The sequence below is a fragment of the Hypomesus nipponensis genome, chromosome 13 (assembly GCF_054491055.1).
Source record: "Hypomesus nipponensis isolate SF chromosome 13, ASM5449105v1, whole genome shotgun sequence".
Lineage (NCBI taxonomy): Eukaryota > Metazoa > Chordata > Actinopteri > Osmeriformes > Osmeridae > Hypomesus > Hypomesus nipponensis.
Genome location: NC_140373.1, coordinates 16,981,966 through 17,000,349, shown reverse-complemented (window position 1 = coordinate 17,000,349; position 18,384 = coordinate 16,981,966). Strand labels below are relative to the sequence as shown.

At 46.8% G+C, this 18,384-nt stretch overlaps 1 pseudogene; it reads left to right on the top strand.

The window, feature by feature from the left end:
* Positions 1 to 15,493: 15,493 nt before the first annotated feature.
* LOC146260456 (uncharacterized) lies at positions 15,494 to 18,007 on the top strand (annotated as a pseudogene).
* The last annotated feature ends 377 nt before the right edge of the window (positions 18,008 to 18,384 follow it).

Here is an 18,384-nt window from a genome sequence, read left to right as displayed (position 1 = left end):
CTACTACCCGTTGTGTGAGTACCCATCTGTGTCCCCCCGTTTTCGAGAATAAAAACCCTTTGTTTTCAGTATGCCTCGGGACTCTCGTGCATTTGAGTCCATCCCCACCTCACATCCTTAAGGATGGGCGAACTATGTCTTGTGAAGCTTTGGTGATTTCTTTCGGATTGTGCCGAGCCAAAGAGCCTAATTATTGGCGCATTGAAATTGTAGAGCACAGGGACATCTAGTGGTCAGTTAAAATTATAGCAGCTGTTTAAACCAACTGAATGCGATGTACCAGTAGTTTCTGGCGGAATTTTGCCTTGTTAATTATTCAATGTCGTTCATTTTTGTAAGGCTACGTGATGGTCTAATTTTTGTTAATTCATTAAAACCATACATGTGTATTTGAGAACTGTGTAAATTTCATACAATAAATATGTTTTACTGTGATGTACTGGTCTACACCACACTTTGTAATGTTCCGCAAACAGTATAAGGTTGGTAGAATGCTTAAGTGTATGGAAGTATTAAATGACTGCTGATACAGAGTGGTAGCTTACACAACCACTCTGCTTATATAGCTGTCTCATTCCTTACATTTGTGATATGAATTGTGAATCAGGGGAATACTTGTGGGGACAGTGGGGGTGTGCTTGTGCAATATAAAAAGGCAGTGTACCATAACAAGGTTCAGGGGAATGTGTTGGTGCAACAGTCTGATTTGAGAACATTTATAAGTTCTTATTCAGGAACAGGATTTGTTCGACTGTACTTGGCTTCAGACGGCTTCTCCTCAGGCTCACAATTTCTCCAGCCTTGGAGAAGATCCTCTCACAAGGCACTGAGGATGCTGGTGTACTCAGAAACTGCATGGCCACTTTAAATAGCTGAGGGTAAAGGGCCTTTCGTGTGACCCAGTAGTCCAGAGGGACATTTGGTTCTTTCAAATACCTGTATAGAAAGAAATGTACTTGTATTAATTCTACAGTGAAAAATAATTGTCATTTAATTCAACCAATTGTAATTCAGCAACAAACAATAAAATTGGTAACACTATACCCTTGAACCTCCGCAGTGGCACTGGCAGTTGGGTCGGTAACCTGCTGTGATCCCACTTTGCAGTCCAGCAGGGCCCAAAGGTTGTCCTCAGCTTCTTGAGCCAAGGTACCCGGTGTCACTGCCGAATCCTGTGGAGCAGATTCTTCTGAGACATCGGATTCAAAGAAGTGGGCACATTCCCTGGTCAGCCTCACAGTGGCACCCTGTGCACAAGTGGCACTGCAGAACCCCGCTGCTTTGAATCTGGGATCCAGCAGTGTTGCCACAGACAGTGTTGATATCTTCTCCAGGAGAGTGAACTTGTCCAGCAAACTGTTTTTCAAATTCGTAACAAGTTTGGCACCAACGTTGTGCCTCATCTGGGCACACTGTCCCACTACAGTGTGCTTCAGCATTTTGATTAGTGGAATGACTTTTGATCCAGACACCCTTCTCTCTTCTGACAACTCCACAGTGGCTTGATGGAACGGCAAGGCACTGTTGGATTGTCTCATAGTCCTCAGCAGTGATGGGACTCAAGTCTGTACTCAGAGTGGTGAGAGCTGCACCAAGTGGTTCTCTGATATTGTAGAGTCTGTACAGCATGGCAAAAACACTGTTCCACCTGGTGTCCACCTCCTGGATCATTTTAGTTCTTTTCGTCCCATATTGACCTGCATTTCCGACAGCTTTTCCTTGGCTTTGGTGCTGGATTTGAAAAGACCCACAATTCAGCGTGCCTGAGTGTGGATCTCTTCCAGTTCTGCAGTTTGAGAAAGGGATTTTTTCACCACAAGATTTAGGACATGTGGAAAACAAGTCACATGCCTCACACTGAGCAGGATTGTACTACTCTTCTGCTAATGAACTATACTCTTTTGCTAATATAACCTACTTCTCTTCTGCTATTGAACTATACTCTTATGCTAATATAACCTACTTCTCTTCTACTAATGATCTATACTCATCTGCTAATATAACCTACTTCTCGTCTGCTAATGATAATTCTCTAATCGTCCTCCAATTAGGGTGTGCTTGCCTTCGGCGAGCACAAACCATTGTTATCTCACATATATTTTAGGGCTGTGAAATGATTAAAATTTTTAATCAAATTAATCACAGGTTTCTGTGGATTAATCATGATTAATCACATATTACCGATTTTCCGAATTTTTGTCATTAGTGTGCTTCTTTGATTTTGCGTGTGCTCAACCACTCCTAATATTTTTTAAAATATTTTCTTAAATATATTGTTTATTATCATTTGGTGCTGGTAGTTCAAGAAGAAAGGGACATCCTTAGTTTTTTCACTCAATATTTTGCATAATAATACATGTATTAATTGTTATCCAGTGAAATTAGGGATTTATATTAGCAAGGGGGTTTACGTTTAGCACTTTTGCAAGGCTTCCCATGGGGCCCGGTCGGGCACAGCCCGAAGAGACAACGTGGGACCCTCTTCCAGTGGGCTCACCATCCGCAGGAGGGGTCATGGGGGTCGGGTGCAGTGTGAGACGGGCGGCGGCCGAAGGCAGGGGCCTTGGCGGTCCGATCCTCAGCTGCAGAAGCTAGCTTTAGGGACGTGGAACGTCACCTCGCTGGCGGGAAAGGAGCCTGAGCTGGTGCACGAGGTAGAGAGTTTCCGGCTAGATATAGTCGGCCTCGCCTCGACGCACAGCATAGGCTCCGGAACCAGTCTCCTTGAGAGGGGCTGGACTCTCTTCCACTCTGGAGTTGCCCTTGGTGAGAGGCGTCGAGCTGGGGTGGGAATACTTGTTTCCCCTCGGTTCGGCGCCTGTACATTGGGGTTCACCCCGGTGGATGAGAGGGTAGCCTCCCTCCGCCTTCGGGTGGGGGGACGGGTCCTCACTGTCGTTTGTGCTTATGCACCAAACGGCAGCTCAGAGTACCCACCCTTTTTGGAGTCTCTGGAGGGGGTGCTGGAAAGCGCTCCTCCCGGGGATTCCCTCGTCCTCCTGGGGGACTTCAATGCTCATGTGGGCAATGACAGTGAGACCTGGAGGGGCGTGATTGGGTGGAACGGCCCCCCCGATCTGAACCCGAGTGGTGTTCTGTTGTTGGACTTCTGTGCTAAACACGGCTTGTCCATAACGAACACCATGTTCAAGCATAAGGGTGTCCATATGTGCACCTGGCACCAGGACACCCGAGGTCTCAGTTCGATGATCGACTTCGTAGTTGTGTCGTCGGACTTGAGGCCGCATGTCTTGGACACTCGGGTGAGGAGGGGGGCGGAGCTGTCAACTGATCACTACCTGGTGGTGAGTTGGCTCCGATGGTGGGGGAGGACGCCGGTCAGGCCTGGCAGGCCCAAACGTAATGTGAGGGTCTGCTGGGAACGGCTGGCGGAACCCTCTGTCAGAAGGAGCTTCAACTCCCACCTCCAGGAGAGCTTCAATCAAGTCTCGGGGGGGGCCGGGGACATTGAGTCCGAATGGGCCATGTTCCGGGCCTCCATTGTTGAAGCGGCTGACCGGAGCTGCGGCCGCAAGGCGGTCGGTGCATGTCGCGGCGGTAACCCTCGGACCCGGTGGTGGACTCCGGAGGTGAGGGATGCCGTCAAGCTGAAGAAGGAGGCCTATTGGGCTTTATTGGCTGGTAGGACTCCTGAGGCAGCTGATGTGTACCGGCAGGCCAAGCGGAACGCGGCTTTGGCGGTCGCGGAGGCAAAAACCCGGGCATGGGAGGAGTTCGGCGAGGCCATGGACAATGACTTCCGAACGGCTTCAAAAAGGTTCTGGACCACCATCTGGCGACTCAGGAGGGGGAAGCAGTGCTCTGTCAACACTGTATACGGTGGGGACGGTGCACTGCTGACTTCGACGGGGGACGTCCTGGATCGGTGGAAGGAATACTTCGAAGACCTCCTTAATTCCACCAACACGCTTTCCGACGTGGAGGCAGAGTCTGGGGACATCGGGGGGGGCCCTTCTATCTCTGGGGCCGAGGTCACCGAGGTGGTTGAAAAGCTCCTGGGGTGGACGAGGTCTGCCCGGAGTTCCTTAAGGCTCTGGATGTTGTAGGGCTGTCTTGGTTGACACGACTCTGCAACATCGCGTGGACATCGGGGACAGTGCCTCTGGACTGGCAGACCGGGGTGGTGGTTCCCCTCTTTAAAAAGGGGGACCGGAGGGTGTGCTCCAACTTTAGGGGGATCACACTCCTCAGCCTCCCTGGGAAAGTCTATTCAGGGGTCCTGGAGAGGAGGGTCGGCCGGATTGTCGAACCTCGGATTCAGGAGGAGCAATGTGGTTTTCGTCCTGGCCGTGGAACAGTAGACCAGCTCTATACCCTCCGCGGGGTCCTGGAGGGTACATGGGAGTTCGCCCAACCAGTCTACACATGTTTTGTGGATTTGGAAAAGGCGTTCGACCGTGTCCCTCGGGGGCTCATGTGGGGGGTGCTCCGAGAGTACGGGGTACTGGATTCCCTGATCGGGGCTGTCCGGTCCCTGTACGACCGGTGCCAGAGTTTGGTCCGCATTGCCGGTAGTAAGTCGAACTTGTTTCCGGTGAGGGTTGGACTCCGCCAGGGCTGCCCTATGTCACCGATTCTGTTCATTACCTACCGGGTCGGGGAGGAGATCCTGAACCAAGTGGAGGAGTTCAAGTATCTCGGGGTCTTGTTCACGAGTGAGGGAAGAATGGAGCGCGAGGTCGACAGGCGGATCGGTGCGGCGTCTGCAGTGATGCGGGCTCTGCATCGGTCCGTCATGGGGAAGAAGGAGCTGAGTTGAAAGGCGAAGCTCTCTATTTACCAGTCGATCTGCGTTCCTATGGTCACAAACTATGGGTAGTGACCGAAAGAACGAGATTGCGAATACAAGCGGCCGAAATGAGCTTTCTCCGCAGGGTGTCCGGGCTCTCCCTTAGAGATAGGGTGAGAAGCTCGGTCATCCGGGAGAGGCTCAGAGTAGAACCGCTGCTCCTCCGTGTCGAGAGGAGCCAGCTGAGGTGGCTCGGGCATCTGATTAGGATGCCTCCTGGACGCCTCCCTGGTGAGGTGTTCCGGGCACGTCCCACTGGGAAGAGGCCCCGGGGAAGACCCAGGACACGCTGGAGGGACTATGTCACTCGGCTGGCCTGGGAACGCCTCGGGGTCCCCAAGGAAGAGGTGGTGGAAGTGGCCGGGGAGAGGGAAGCCTGGGCCTCCCTGCTTAGGTCGTTGCCCCCGCGACCCGATCCCCGGACAAGTGGCAGATGACGACGACAACGACTTTTGCAAGGCACTGTATTCATGTAACATTCTTATTGGGGGCTGAGCACCCCTAAAGGTCTGATGCTAGAATATCCCCTGCGACGCACCATATAAGCTTGAGTTTAAATACATTATTTAATGTGACATTACGTACTGTACATGCAAGTCTTTGCTAAATGACTTAAATGTATGATGCACTTTTCGATCAGTCCTCCGACACCACAACCCGATACTTGCCGAGTATACAGCTCAAACACAGTGTAGTGTTTTGAACCAGTTTGTGACGTCTGAAGCATTGAACGTCATCAATCACGTGGCATCGTCATTTGACACAAGCTCCAAACTACTTTTTAGAAACTGTGCGTATTGGTTTTGCGACACAAGCATCGGTGCGTCAGTGCCATACGTCCCATCACTACCCTTTCCTTGGGACCAGGCTTGCCTTTAGTGGACCTCAAAGCTTGCAGCGTAGGTCCCGGTTCCTGCCTTGGCTCCAGCCCCAGCCCAAACCCCGACTCCAGCCTCAATCCTGCCCTGTGCCCCAGCCTCGATCCTGCCCTATGCCCCAGCCCCGATCCTGCCCTGTGCCCCAGCCTCGATCCTGCCCTGTGCCCCAGCCCCGTTCCTGCCCTGTGCCCCAGCCCCGGTCCTGCCCTGTGCCCCAGCCTCGTTCCTGCCCTGTGCCCTAGCCTCGATCCTGCCCTGTGCCCCAGCCTCGTTCCTGCCTTGTGCCCCAGCCTCGTTCCTGCCCTGTGCCCTAGCCTCGTTCCTGCCCTGTGCCCCAGCCCCATTCCTGCCCTGTGCCCCAGCCCCGTTCCTGCCCTGTGCCCCAGCCTCGTTCCTGCCCTGTGCCCTAGCCCCGTTCCTGCCCTGTGCCCTAGCCTCGTTCCTGCCTTGTGCCCCAGCCTCGTTCCTGCCCTGTGCCCTAGCCTCGTTCCTGCCCTGTGCCCCAGCCCCATTCCTGCCCTGTGCCCCAGCCCCGTTCCTGCCCTGTGCCCCAGCCTCGATCCTGCCCTGTGCCCCAGCCTCGATCCTGCCCTGTGCCCCAGCCCCGGTCCTGCCTTGTGCCCCAGCCTCGTTCCTGCCCTGTGCCCTAGCCTCGTTCCTGCCTTGTGCCCCAGCCCCGTTACTGCCCTGAGCCCTAGCCTCGTTCCTGCCCTGTGCCCTAGCCTCGTTCCTGCCTTGTGCCCCAGCCTCGTTCCTGCCCTGTGCCCTAGCCTCGTTCCTGCCCTGTGCCCTAGCCTCGTTCCTGCCCTGTGCCCCAGCCCCGTTCCTGCCCTGTGCCCCAGCCCCGGTCCTGCCCTGTGCCCCAGCCTCGTTCCTGCCCTGTGCCCTAGCCTCGATCCTGCCCTGTGCCCCAGCCTCGATCCTGCCCTGTGCCCCAGCCCCGGTCCTGCCTTGTGCCCCAGCCTCGTTCCTGCCCTGTGCCCTAGCCTCGTTCCTGCCTTGTGCCCCAGCCCCGTTCCTGCCCTGAGCCCTAGCTTCGTTCCTGCCCTGTGCCCCAGCCTCGATCCTGCCCTGAGCCCTAGCCTCGTTCCTGCCCTGTGCCCCAGCCTCGATCCTGCCCTGTGCCCCAGCCCTGGTCCTGCCCTGTGCCCTAGCCTCGTTCCTGCCCTGTGCCCTAGCCTCGTTCCTGCCTTGTGCCCCAGCCCCGTTCCTGCCCTGAGCCCGAGCCTCGTTCCTGCCCTGTGCCCCAGCCCCGTTCCTGCCCTGTTCCCGAGCCTCGTTCCTGCCCTGTGCCCTAGCCTCGTTCCTGCCCTGTGCCCCAGCCTCGTTCCTGCCCTGAGCCCGAGCCTCGTTCCTGCCCTGAGCCCCAGCCTCGTTCCTGCCCTGAGCCCGAGCCTCGTTCCTGCCCTGAGCCCCTGCCTCGTTCCTGACCTGAGCCCCAGCCTCGTTCCTGCCCTGAGCCCGAGCCTCGTTCCTGCCCTGAGCCCCAGCCTCGTTCCTGCCCTGTGCCTGAGCCTCGTTCCTGCCCTGTGCCCCTGCCTCGCCCGGGGTTGTGCTGCCCATTGCCAGGCCAATGAGTACTCCTGGCTGCCGCCCGAGGACTCCTGGCCGCCTCCTCCTCCTTCGCCCGAGGCATTCTGGCTGCCGCCTGCCACAGTACCCGCGCTCCCAGGCGCCCCCTCGTCCAGGCGCTCCCAGGCGCCCCCGTGCCCGAGGTCCAGCCCCCCGGCCGTCCCCCAGACCTGCCCCGACCCTCTACCCTGCCTCCGGGCCGCCCCCCGTACCTGCCCAGACCTTCTGCCATGCTTCCGGGTCGTCCCCCGGACCTGCTCCGACCCCCTGCCCGGCCTTGTGAGAGGGGGGTACTGTTTTCCCCTGCCCTAGGATTCCCTGTCTTATTGTTGTCATCTGTGTCTCGTTCAGTTCTCGTTAGTTTCATCGTGTCCACCTGTGTCTAGTTTGCTTCTGTGTATTTTGTTTCCTGTTTTGTATCCAGTCTTTGTCTTGGCATTACCCTTTGTCCCTGCGTGTACCCTGTCTGTTTCCCGTTTTCATCATTAAACCCTTTTTGTTCGCAACTCCTGCCGACTCTCCTCATTTGGGTCCTACCCCTCCACACACCGTGACAGTTCCCAACCAAGACATTTAGTGTAAAAGGTGGATTGCATGTTTTGCATGCAAATACCTGAAACATAAGTCTATGCAGTTTTTATGTCAACAATAGCCAGTATTTTGAAACCTGGTGTACGTTGATTGACTGCATGTACCTTGTGAAGTGAAAACAAGTGTTATTCTTTTAATTTCATTTCGAGTCAGATTTCCAGTGTTTTGGTTAAGTCATTGTGTTCAGAGAAACACGTGTTCTGTCTTGAAATGGAGTTAGTATATATTTAACAAAATTTGTTTTTGAGAAGAAAATTGGCCATTTGGCCAATTGTGTTTTGTAGGTGTCAGTCTGTGTTAAGAGTTTGAAAAAGGATCCAAAGTATGGGTAAGCGCTTCTTAGCGATTGAAAAAATCTAACAAGATTTCTTACAAAAATAGCCACAGATCTCAGGACGTTTGATTTTGTAAATGTTTGGGATAAAAGAAAGGCTGGGCAATTGATTGAATCAAAAATGTTTTGAAACTGACATTCAGATCCTCTAAGTCAGTGGTTCTCAACCTGGGGTACGCGTACCCTTGGGGGTACGTGAAGGCAGTCTAAGGGGTAAGTGAGATTTCTCAAAGATGCATAAAAAAATGGCATCCATTCAAAAATCCTTTAAAAATAGTTATTATACGGCTCTTCAGAATGTTCCAAAAAGTTCCCCTTAACCAATGATATGTGCTTTTAGCTGAAGTTGTCATACGTATCTAGCAGTTTTCAGAAATAAATCGGTGATTGGACAGAAAAGATATTAAGGCGGGAACCATGGAAATTTGTATTCCCATATTTGAATGGTCCGGCAGAAATGAAGTCGTGGTTGAATCCTAGCAGCAATGCTGCTGAAAATACGAAGGGAGTCGTGCCGAAGAAAGCCCAATTAGAGCCAGAAAAATTCTGTCAGTATTCAGAAGAATATGTTTTAATGGGATTTACGTCAACGAGTTGCCATCCACCCAAAGCTTTGTTTCTTCTGTGGGGAGAGATTAGCCAACAACAGCATGAAGCCAGCACATCTTCACATCTCAACACAAAACATGCAGGTCATGTTGGTAAGACACCTGAGTTTTTTTTAAGAGGAAGCTTTTTGAGTACAGGTCATCTCATGACACGATATGAAAAGCCTCCACGTCCACGACATCAGCCAAAGCCCTGGAGGCCTCATTTGCGGTGTCTTTGCTGATAGCTAAAGCCAAGAAACCGTTCACTATAGCCGAAGACCTGCTCCTTCCCGCCGCCGTTGTACTGGCTGAGTTTTGGACCTCTTCTACACTTCTTTCTGCAACCTCGAAATGGAGGGCCTACTGAACCTAGAGGAAGAGGTCCACATCTATGCACTACATTGGAGCTTTCTTCCCCAAATTCAAAGGCACCTGCAGTTTTTCAAAGATGGTTGGAACCACCACCAATTGCGCACTGAGGGAAATCAGTCACCAGTTCAGCTGTGGACTCAGAATCAACATGTGGGACATGACCCCCTTCAGGTTTGTACTTCAAACTAAAATAATTGTATGTATAAATAAGAATGAATGTAAGCAGCCATCAAAGACTATATTAAATTATACTACAGTTGTTGTTTTGTGATTGGCATTGCTTTAGTATATGGATAGAGAATACTTAAAGGCTCATCATATTTCAATATGTAATCTCACATTAGATTGACAGAGAGTATGGCATTGACTGGAGAGGTCCATATGGTCCCCATAATGGAGTCATAGTCCCGAAGGTTCAACTTCCACAGCCACTGAAAGGTGGAAGTTCAGAGGTTACCAGATCCACAAGGTTCTTCTTACAATGTCTTGAATGTGTACAGTGAGACAGTTGCCTTTATAAATGAAACAATTGGTGATGTTTAAAAGCCAGTTTCTGACCACATTAGAATTACATTTTTCATACATCATGTGATGTACAAACTTCAAGACATCTGTGTTTTATTCTGGAGTCATCTGTTATTGTGGTCTCAAAACAGACATTATACCCATGTTAGAAGAATAAAAAATAAGTCTTTCTTAAACCACTTATTTTAAATATTTTCTTCTCAACATTGTTATATTGATTCTCTTAAACAACAAACTGCACAGTCATTTATAATTGTTATATTTTTTTGTTTCAATGTTTCTTTCATTCAAAAAAACAAAGCTTACATGAATATGGTGTATGTCTGTAGAGCTTCTGTGGTTTATGTCTGTAGAGATTATGTAGTGTATGTCTGTAGGGCTTTGCATTAAAACTGACCAAACCAAAAGTAGGAAGAAGATATGCTTGCAATCCCGGTGAAAATCCTCATACTTCTTACAATTTTTGGACAGCTTCAGTGTAAAAAAAAAAACATGTTGATGACTGTGGAAGGTCACAGTCAACAATCTCAACATGGAGAGATGAACAGATAACATCCCACCCTGTCCAAAAAGTCAGCAAGCTCTTCAGGACCTCTGATGAACCTACAAAATAACCCATATTAGTCCTGTCCTCAGTTTTAATACAGAGCAATATCCAAAAGTCTCTCTCCAAAATATTAGTGCATACTACAATACAATTAAAATAGTCATACCTGTTTCTACAAATGTCCTTTAAATTTAAAACTCGGCACTGCTCCTCAATGGTGAGGACATCCTCATCCACGTCTTCGTGGCCGGACAATCTTGTCCAAAATCATCAACAAAAAAAAAGATAAAATCATGGTAAAGTTACATCCTTCTTAACAATCAAGCTTCCCTAGAACTTACTTGTGGTGTTATCTCCATGTCAATAGCCCTGGGAAAGAGAACTGGAACAGTGTCTGGCCTGGAACTCAAAAACTCCAAAAAACACGGTGTTTGTAATGAATGGAAACTGAGTACAAGTAAATGTACCCTCTTAAAGTAATAGAACCCCTGAAAATGGCCTAATTAATCATAAGCCCTAAATTGCGCAAAATCATCCCTTAGAACCGATGTGTAATCTTGGTAAGTACAAACCCTCATTGGAACCTGTCTCCAGACTCTCCGCCATGAGCACATCTACAACTTGATGCTGTAAGGTGGTGTCACTTGTCCCACTGGCTCTAGGGGCAGCTGCACCATTCTCTACCTCCCTTTCAACCTGTGATCAGCTTGAAAAGAGTTAAGTTGAGATAGTTTGCCTTTACGCAGTATCAATTATTCAAACACAAGCATTTCATAAAACACCTCTACATCGGTAACCAGGCTGATTGACAAATGGATAGTTATGATTACTGGCTATTTTATAACGAACATACACCAACGGGAAAAAGGGAAAAAGGAACACAATGTTAAAATACATTTTAAATTTAGAGCATTACCCTGAACAGGCATCACTGTGGGTTCTGATTTGTGCCAAAGGAAGTTGTTCTCCACAGTGAATGCAAGATGTCAGCTGTGCAGTATGTTGTTAGAGACCAATGTTAACAGATAAAATATGTAAAATAAAGTGTTGTTTAAGAAAACCAAAATAATTACATTCTTGTAACATGGATTAAATGTGCGTTCTGAGAGCACAAAAAACACATGTCTCCAAGTTTGTTCATCACATGATGTATGAAAAAAACATAATTCCAATTATGTCAGACACTGGGGAACACTCTGGGGCTGTAATTCTTTCATGATGGTGACCATATGGACATCTCCAGTCAATGCCATACTCTCTGTCAACCTAATGTGAGATTACATATTGGAATATGATTCTCTATCCATATAATAAAGGAATGCCAATCACTAAAGAACAACTGTAGTATAATTAAAGATAATCTTTGATTGCTGCTTACATTCACACTTATTTTGACATATAATTGGGTGTACTTGCCTTTGGCGAGCACAACCATTATTCTCTCACATATTATTATTTTTATTCTTATCCCATCCCTAAGGATCCATCAATATTTGGACTACATAACGTAATTTTCTGACTATAAGTCGCATCAGTCAAAAAATGTGTCATGAAGAGGAAAAGAACATAAGTCGCACTGGCCTTGAAATCGCATATATTTAGAAATGTATTTCACAAAATCCAAGACCAAGAACAGACATTTAATCTGGAAAGACAAGTTATTCAACTTCTCGATAGCACACAGAACAACAGGCTGAATCGGTGTCTGGTATGTGAACGTGCACATTAAGTTATTAATCTAAACCAGGGGTTCTCAACGTTTTGCAACTAATGCCCCCCCCCCCAGCCTTCCACATTACGTGTCACGCCCCATCCCCCCATACGCCCACACCCTATATTGATAATAGAAAGATGGGTGGGTGTATGGGTGGATAGAGAAGGATATGTTTTTTGTGTGTTTTTGTACTTTTTTAATTACATGGGTAGGTGGTAGGATGGATAGAAGGATATTTTTTGTTTTTACATGTACATGTCTTTGTACTTTTGTACTAAATTATGGGTGGGTGAGTGGTTGGATGGATAGAAGGATAAGTTTTATTGTGTTTTTGTACTTTTTCAATTACTTTGATAGGTGGGTGGTTGGTTGGGTGGTTATAGAAGGATATGTTTTTTTGTGTTTTTGTACTTTTTTAATTATATGGGTAGGTTGGTAGATGGGTGGATGTATGGAAGGCATGTATGTGTATGTAGGCAAAAACATGTATGTTTTTGTACTTTTTAAATTTTGGGTGGGTGGGTGGATAGATATGTTTTATTGTGTTTTTGTACTTTTTGTAATTACTTGGATAGATGAGTGGATGGATGGGTGGATAGATAGGATATTTTTGTTGGTGTTTTTGTACTTTTTATGTTTTGGGTGGGTGGGTGGATATGTTTTTTTATTTATTTATTAGTTTTCATAACTTAAGATTTGAGAATTTTGATAAAACTATAGAACTAACTGACATGTATGAAACATGCTCAAATTATGACAAATGCTTCTGAATTAGGCTACTGTCAACAAAAGAACCCTAGGTTTCGCGTACTGTCGCATACAAGTCATAGGAGAGTGGCCTGTCTTGTTGGCCAAGACATCATGGTAGGCCAAGACATCATGGCAGGCCTATGAGTGGGACACCTGCGCTTGCTTGTTTTTACAAAGAAGCGCGGTTCAATGTCAGACAGTGCGAGCCTGATGTCATCCTCCACCTGGAGACAGTTTCTGAACTTGGTTTTCAAGGCAGTCAATTTTGAAAAACCAGCCTCGCACAGATAAGTCGAGGCAAATGGAAGAAGCAATTTTAAGGCGGCATCAGTGAACTGAGGATATTCAGTCACCACACTCAACCAAAAAGAAGGCAGAGAGCAAGAGTTAAAGTGGTGTCAGTCTGGTGTCGCTTTAAGTTCGACTAACTGCTCCTCCATGGCAACTGAAAGGTATTTTCTGGGACAACTGAAGGGATCCCTGACCCAAGTAAATGAGGTAAAAACCTCAATGAAATAACGGCTGAATTGTTGTTTCAGCCCTTCAACATGTTGAGCTACCGTATCAATCAAAGGAGAGATATATATCCCTGTCTCTTGAACACAGTCAGCGAAGTTGGGAAACATGTCAACATTTTTATCAATCAGCCGATCACGCCAAAGATCCAATTTGCCGACGAATGCATTAACTTTGTCTGACAAAAGTAAGATGTTGGCATCTCTTCCTTGCATCGATGTGTTCAAAAAATTCAACCTATCGAAAATGTCTACAAGGTAAGACAACTACGCCAACCAAAGGGGGTCGTCCAGGTACCGCGCAGAGTCGGACTTTGCATCCACAAGAAACTTCTTCACCTCGGAATGCAATTCGTAGAGGCGATGTAAAACCCGCCCTCTGGAGAGCCACCGAACCTCTGTGTGAAATAGGAGCTGCTCATGTTCGGCTCCCATTTCCTGACAGAGCAAGGAAAACAGGCATGCATTCATTGGCCGTGCCTTGATAAAATTGACTATTTGCACTGCCTGCTTTAAAACTCCAGTCCAGACACTCAGGCATTTTTTGGGATGCGAGAGATTCGCAATGAATCATGCACTGGGTCCACTTGGCTAAAGGTGCTAAATGCTGGACACGAGTGACCAGGCCGCTAATCGGGCCCGTCCGTGCATATCCCCACACATTTATCCCAGGATATGCCTGAATCTCTTATATACCCATCCAGAACTTCAAACAATGCCTCGCCAGTTGTGTGCGCTGGAAGAGACCAACAGAAAAGAATGTCCTCCTCGATATTACCATTTTAAAAGGGGAAATTGACTGCAAAACCGATTTTACCTTGTCATAGTTGAATAACGACAGTTCGGTGGGTAAACTGAACATACCGTGAATATCAAAGTCCATTGACACTTCTTTCCTATTCAAATCTCCAAAAGAATTTTTTTTGCTGTAAAACGCTAGCTTTTCAACAAAGCTACCGGTCCTACGTAGGACCGGTGATCGCCCTCTTATTGGCTCTGGTCTGTATCTTTGTCACGCCCCAGAATTTACATCCAGACCAGCCCCAGGTGGCGTCTATCTCCAATGCTAGTTTAGCTACGCGCTGCTCTGTGTAGGCTACTTATAATTACATAATTACAAAGAACGTTTTGAATTATAACAAGGATATTGAAAATGGACCACGGTCGTAAATGCTGTGTTCCAGGCTGTACAGGGAAGGCTAACACTCACTGTCTTCCCAAGGAGCCAAACATTCAACAGGCATGGCTGCTGTTGTCTATGAGAAGATCCCGGCGAAGTTCGACACTAAATCATTCATTTGCTCTGAATATTTCACCCAAGACAGTTTTGACAACCTTGGACAATTTCAAGCAGGATTTGCTAGGAAGCTGAACTTGGAAAAAGGGGCTGTTCCGACCTAATGTTCATTGCAACCGCAAGCTATAAGGACAGTATGATGTTGTGCCAACAGTTATTAGCAATGCTAACGTTTCCTGTATATAGCATACCAGGTAGAAAGCTAAATACGTTTCTACACACATCAAATGACTCTAGCTAGACTAGCTGTAGTCGGCATTAGAAGGGAAGCTTCCGAAAAATAGCCAGAAAACGAACAGCAGTCTGGCTTATTGCTAACGCCTGTCTAGATAATCTATTTGAAAGAACAGGAGAAAGGCAGGTTCTAGATACAGGATACGTTAGCATTGCTAGTAACTGCTACTAGTAACACCTAGACTGTAGGCATGTTAACAAGTTTAGCCTGCTAGTTAACGCAAGAGCATAGGTAGAATGTGTGATAATTTAGCCTAGTTTATTGGCAATGGGGCTAACGTTGATTCATGTTCCTGACTGTGTTTCATTCAAATAAATAACCTGTGTAATGAAAATCTACAATTCATGATGCATGTTTGTCCAGATCTTTGTCATGTCATTTTACAGCAAGATATCTAGAGCTAGCCTAGCTAGCTAACTAAAGTAGAATCACAATATGGTTTGGTTGCTAAGCTGTAGCCTAACAATCTACCCACCTAAGTCAATCCAGTTTGCTTCAACAACAGAAGTGGAAACAAGTAATGTTATTATTTCAAATGATATATAGTCAATCTGTTGAAAACAGTGTTGTGTAGACACAATAGATTTATTTGCGCGTTTTTGTCTCAAATCTCCAACTTCGGTGTTTCAGCGAGTGCTGCTGTCGGCCGTGTTGCGTTTTTGCTCCCAGCTTCACTCGTTGATAACCAACGAATCAGCGCGCAGCTCATCTAAATATTAATGAGCATACCATAAAAGGAGAAAAGCTAGTGTTTTTTCCCAGGAACATTTCAGAGGATCTTTCAGAGGGCATAGAACAGCACCCGGGCCATTTTCAACCCAACCAATGTTACATACCCTATTCGGAGACCTTAAAGAACAGTGTGAAATACCCCCAAAACCCAGTCAATTGCCCCTAGGAATGGGCATCGCTCACAGCGAATCAGCCAGCCCTACAAGGAGAGAGGAATTGCCAGGACCCTCAGTTCAACAACTGTCTATTCAACTCTCAGCAGGTGATTTATACCCTCATGCAATTTGGAAGTTTCTTTAAAACAACTGATTTTATACTGTATTTTATTGCCAGCACATATGAACAAACAAGATCCTTCGAAAGCATGTCAGCTGTTCTGAGAAGAACTACTGGACAGAAACTCCGAACATCGACGTCTCTCTCTCACTCTCGACATGTTTGATGAACCAGAAGAACAGGATGATATGCTGATTTCGATCTATAAAATGAACAATGTTAACTGGGCTGCTCCATTCAAGAGCCATCTGAGAGGTATTACTAAAATGTGTGATATTTATTTTATTAATCATGTAAATTGCATTCTGATTCTTAATAACTGTGTATTGTATCTCGTAGTTACTTGTTTTTCATCTGAAGTCATTTATTTTCAAGGAGATGCAGCTGTTGGCGAAGGAGTGAACCGACATGTTTTGTCAATGGTCATGCAAAAACTGAAAACTGGTTTCAGTATAAATCTAGGTTTGTGAAGAGACCACAAGAGAAAATGCTTTAATTTAACATTCTTTTAGAATGTAATACAAACATTTGGGGATAACACTTATTTTTCTCTTGAGGCTCTGCTGGTCTCACAACTATTTTTGAAGGCGAAAAAGAACATCGGTGTCAGGTTGGAATGAAGAGCACAGTCGCAGATGCAGTTTAGAGTTTTTAATGGTTCTGATTTACTTCAATCACGTAAAGTAGTCAGTCATGACCACACACTGGGTCAAATAATAGAGGCAAAGGCAAACTTAAAGTCCATCAAGACGGTTCAAGGGTATTCCACAATCAAGGTCAAGGCACAGTCCAGGGTCAAGGTACACAGAGCAGCCAGCACAAAGTTTCCAGGTAGGGCAAGACAAAGGAGAGGTCAGAGACAAGCGGGGTTCAATACCGTGAAACAAAAGAGAGTCCAAGTGAACGGACCAAATCGTAATCGAAAATCCACAGTCGGGGCAAGCAGGGTCCAGCACAGGTTAAGAGTTTCCGTAAAAAGCTTCCAAGTGAGATAACGCACGTAGCACACAAACCATGAATGAGCACTGACAAACAATTCAGGGTTCCTTTTAAACATGGCCGTTCACTTCCTCACAGCTGAGCCGGCCTTGCTCCGACTCCTTAGTGCCCTCTGCTTTCTTGGAGGGCACGCTGTGTGTTGAGTCGTGACAATCGGGTTCCCAACGCAGCTGCTGTGCTTCGGGCAAGTAACCTGTTTGAGATGGCAGGCCAGATGATTGGCCACTCTGTCCTGCATGGTTTCTCAGGACTCCTGGGAATTTTCCTGTGGTTAAACTTTTGACTGGTAGAGACAGGGACACTGCAGCATCAGCTCCGACCCTGCAGGACTGTCTTGACCTACATCACCGCGAAACAATTGCTCTTGTGAGTAGCAGCATTTCTAAATTCTTATATGTCCCAATGTCATATACTTAGCACAATGCGACATGTTTTTCTAACATGAGCTTTTAAATCACGAATCATCAAATAGATACATTTAATAAGTCTGTGCTGGGCAAGGCATGATTTGCATACTTGTTTGTGTTGGTGGCTTTTCATAATGTTACTTATTTTTTATATTCTTTCCTTATTTTATGCATGTGTTTTAGCTCACAAAAGCAAAACTGACTGCAGCAGAAACCACCAGTGTGACTGATCTTTGCCTGTCCTGGGATTTCCCAGTTCCCTTACCTACCAATCATGACTGGCTGTTTCAAGAACTGCTCACACAAGCAGTAATCATTTTATTATTTAGATTACTGGATAAGTAAAATGGAAATATGACCATCTAACCCATTCTGATTTGTATTGGAGGTTGACAGTGTAACACATGCCACATTTGTACCGGTGCCTTGTGTTCTGTCATTTATCACTGCAGGTACTTAATCGTGTTGCGCAACCCATTAAACAGATCCGGAAAGGCCTGAAAGACAGGAATCTGGCCGCTTCTGTCAGATAGGCCAGATGTTCACCCCATCATTTTCCCACGGGAGGCAGATGAGGAGCTTGACGCAAGTAAGCATTGCTTTGGTTAGTTTAGAAAAGATTTGTGTTTATCTGACACAATGCAATCGGTCTATGCAATTGAATTGTATGATTGTTCTGCAGCATAGCTCATGGTAATTTCACTTACATTTAGCAGATGCTCTTATCCAGGGGACTTACAGTAAGTACAGGGACATTGCCCCAAGGCAAGTAGGGTGAAGTGCCTTGCCCAAGGACACAACGTAATTTGGCACGGCCGGGAATTGAACTGGCAACCTTCTGATTACTAGCCTGATTCCTTAACTGCTCAGCCATCTGACTGCCATTTAAAAGCACAAAAATAGTCATACTTTATAGTTTAGCATTTTCATGTCATTGTTAGAAAGGTAAACTTTGTTGTTGAAGTCATAAGCAAGTTAAGACCAATTTGGAGCATTAAAGGTAGAATATAATAGTCAAACATCAGTATTACACGGCTGTTCTTAATGCTGTAGAATGCCCCCATTCACTTGAAGTGGACTTTTTGCCTCAGATTCACGTCTTTTGTAGCACTCCGCAAGTAGTCCAGTAACTTTTCAACCCCAGCGTACTCCGTTGCTTAGCAACGTCAGCTGATTTGAAGCCAAAAGATTGTTTAATGTCTATGAAGTTCAACGTCTTTGGCAAACTATTTCTCTGCTG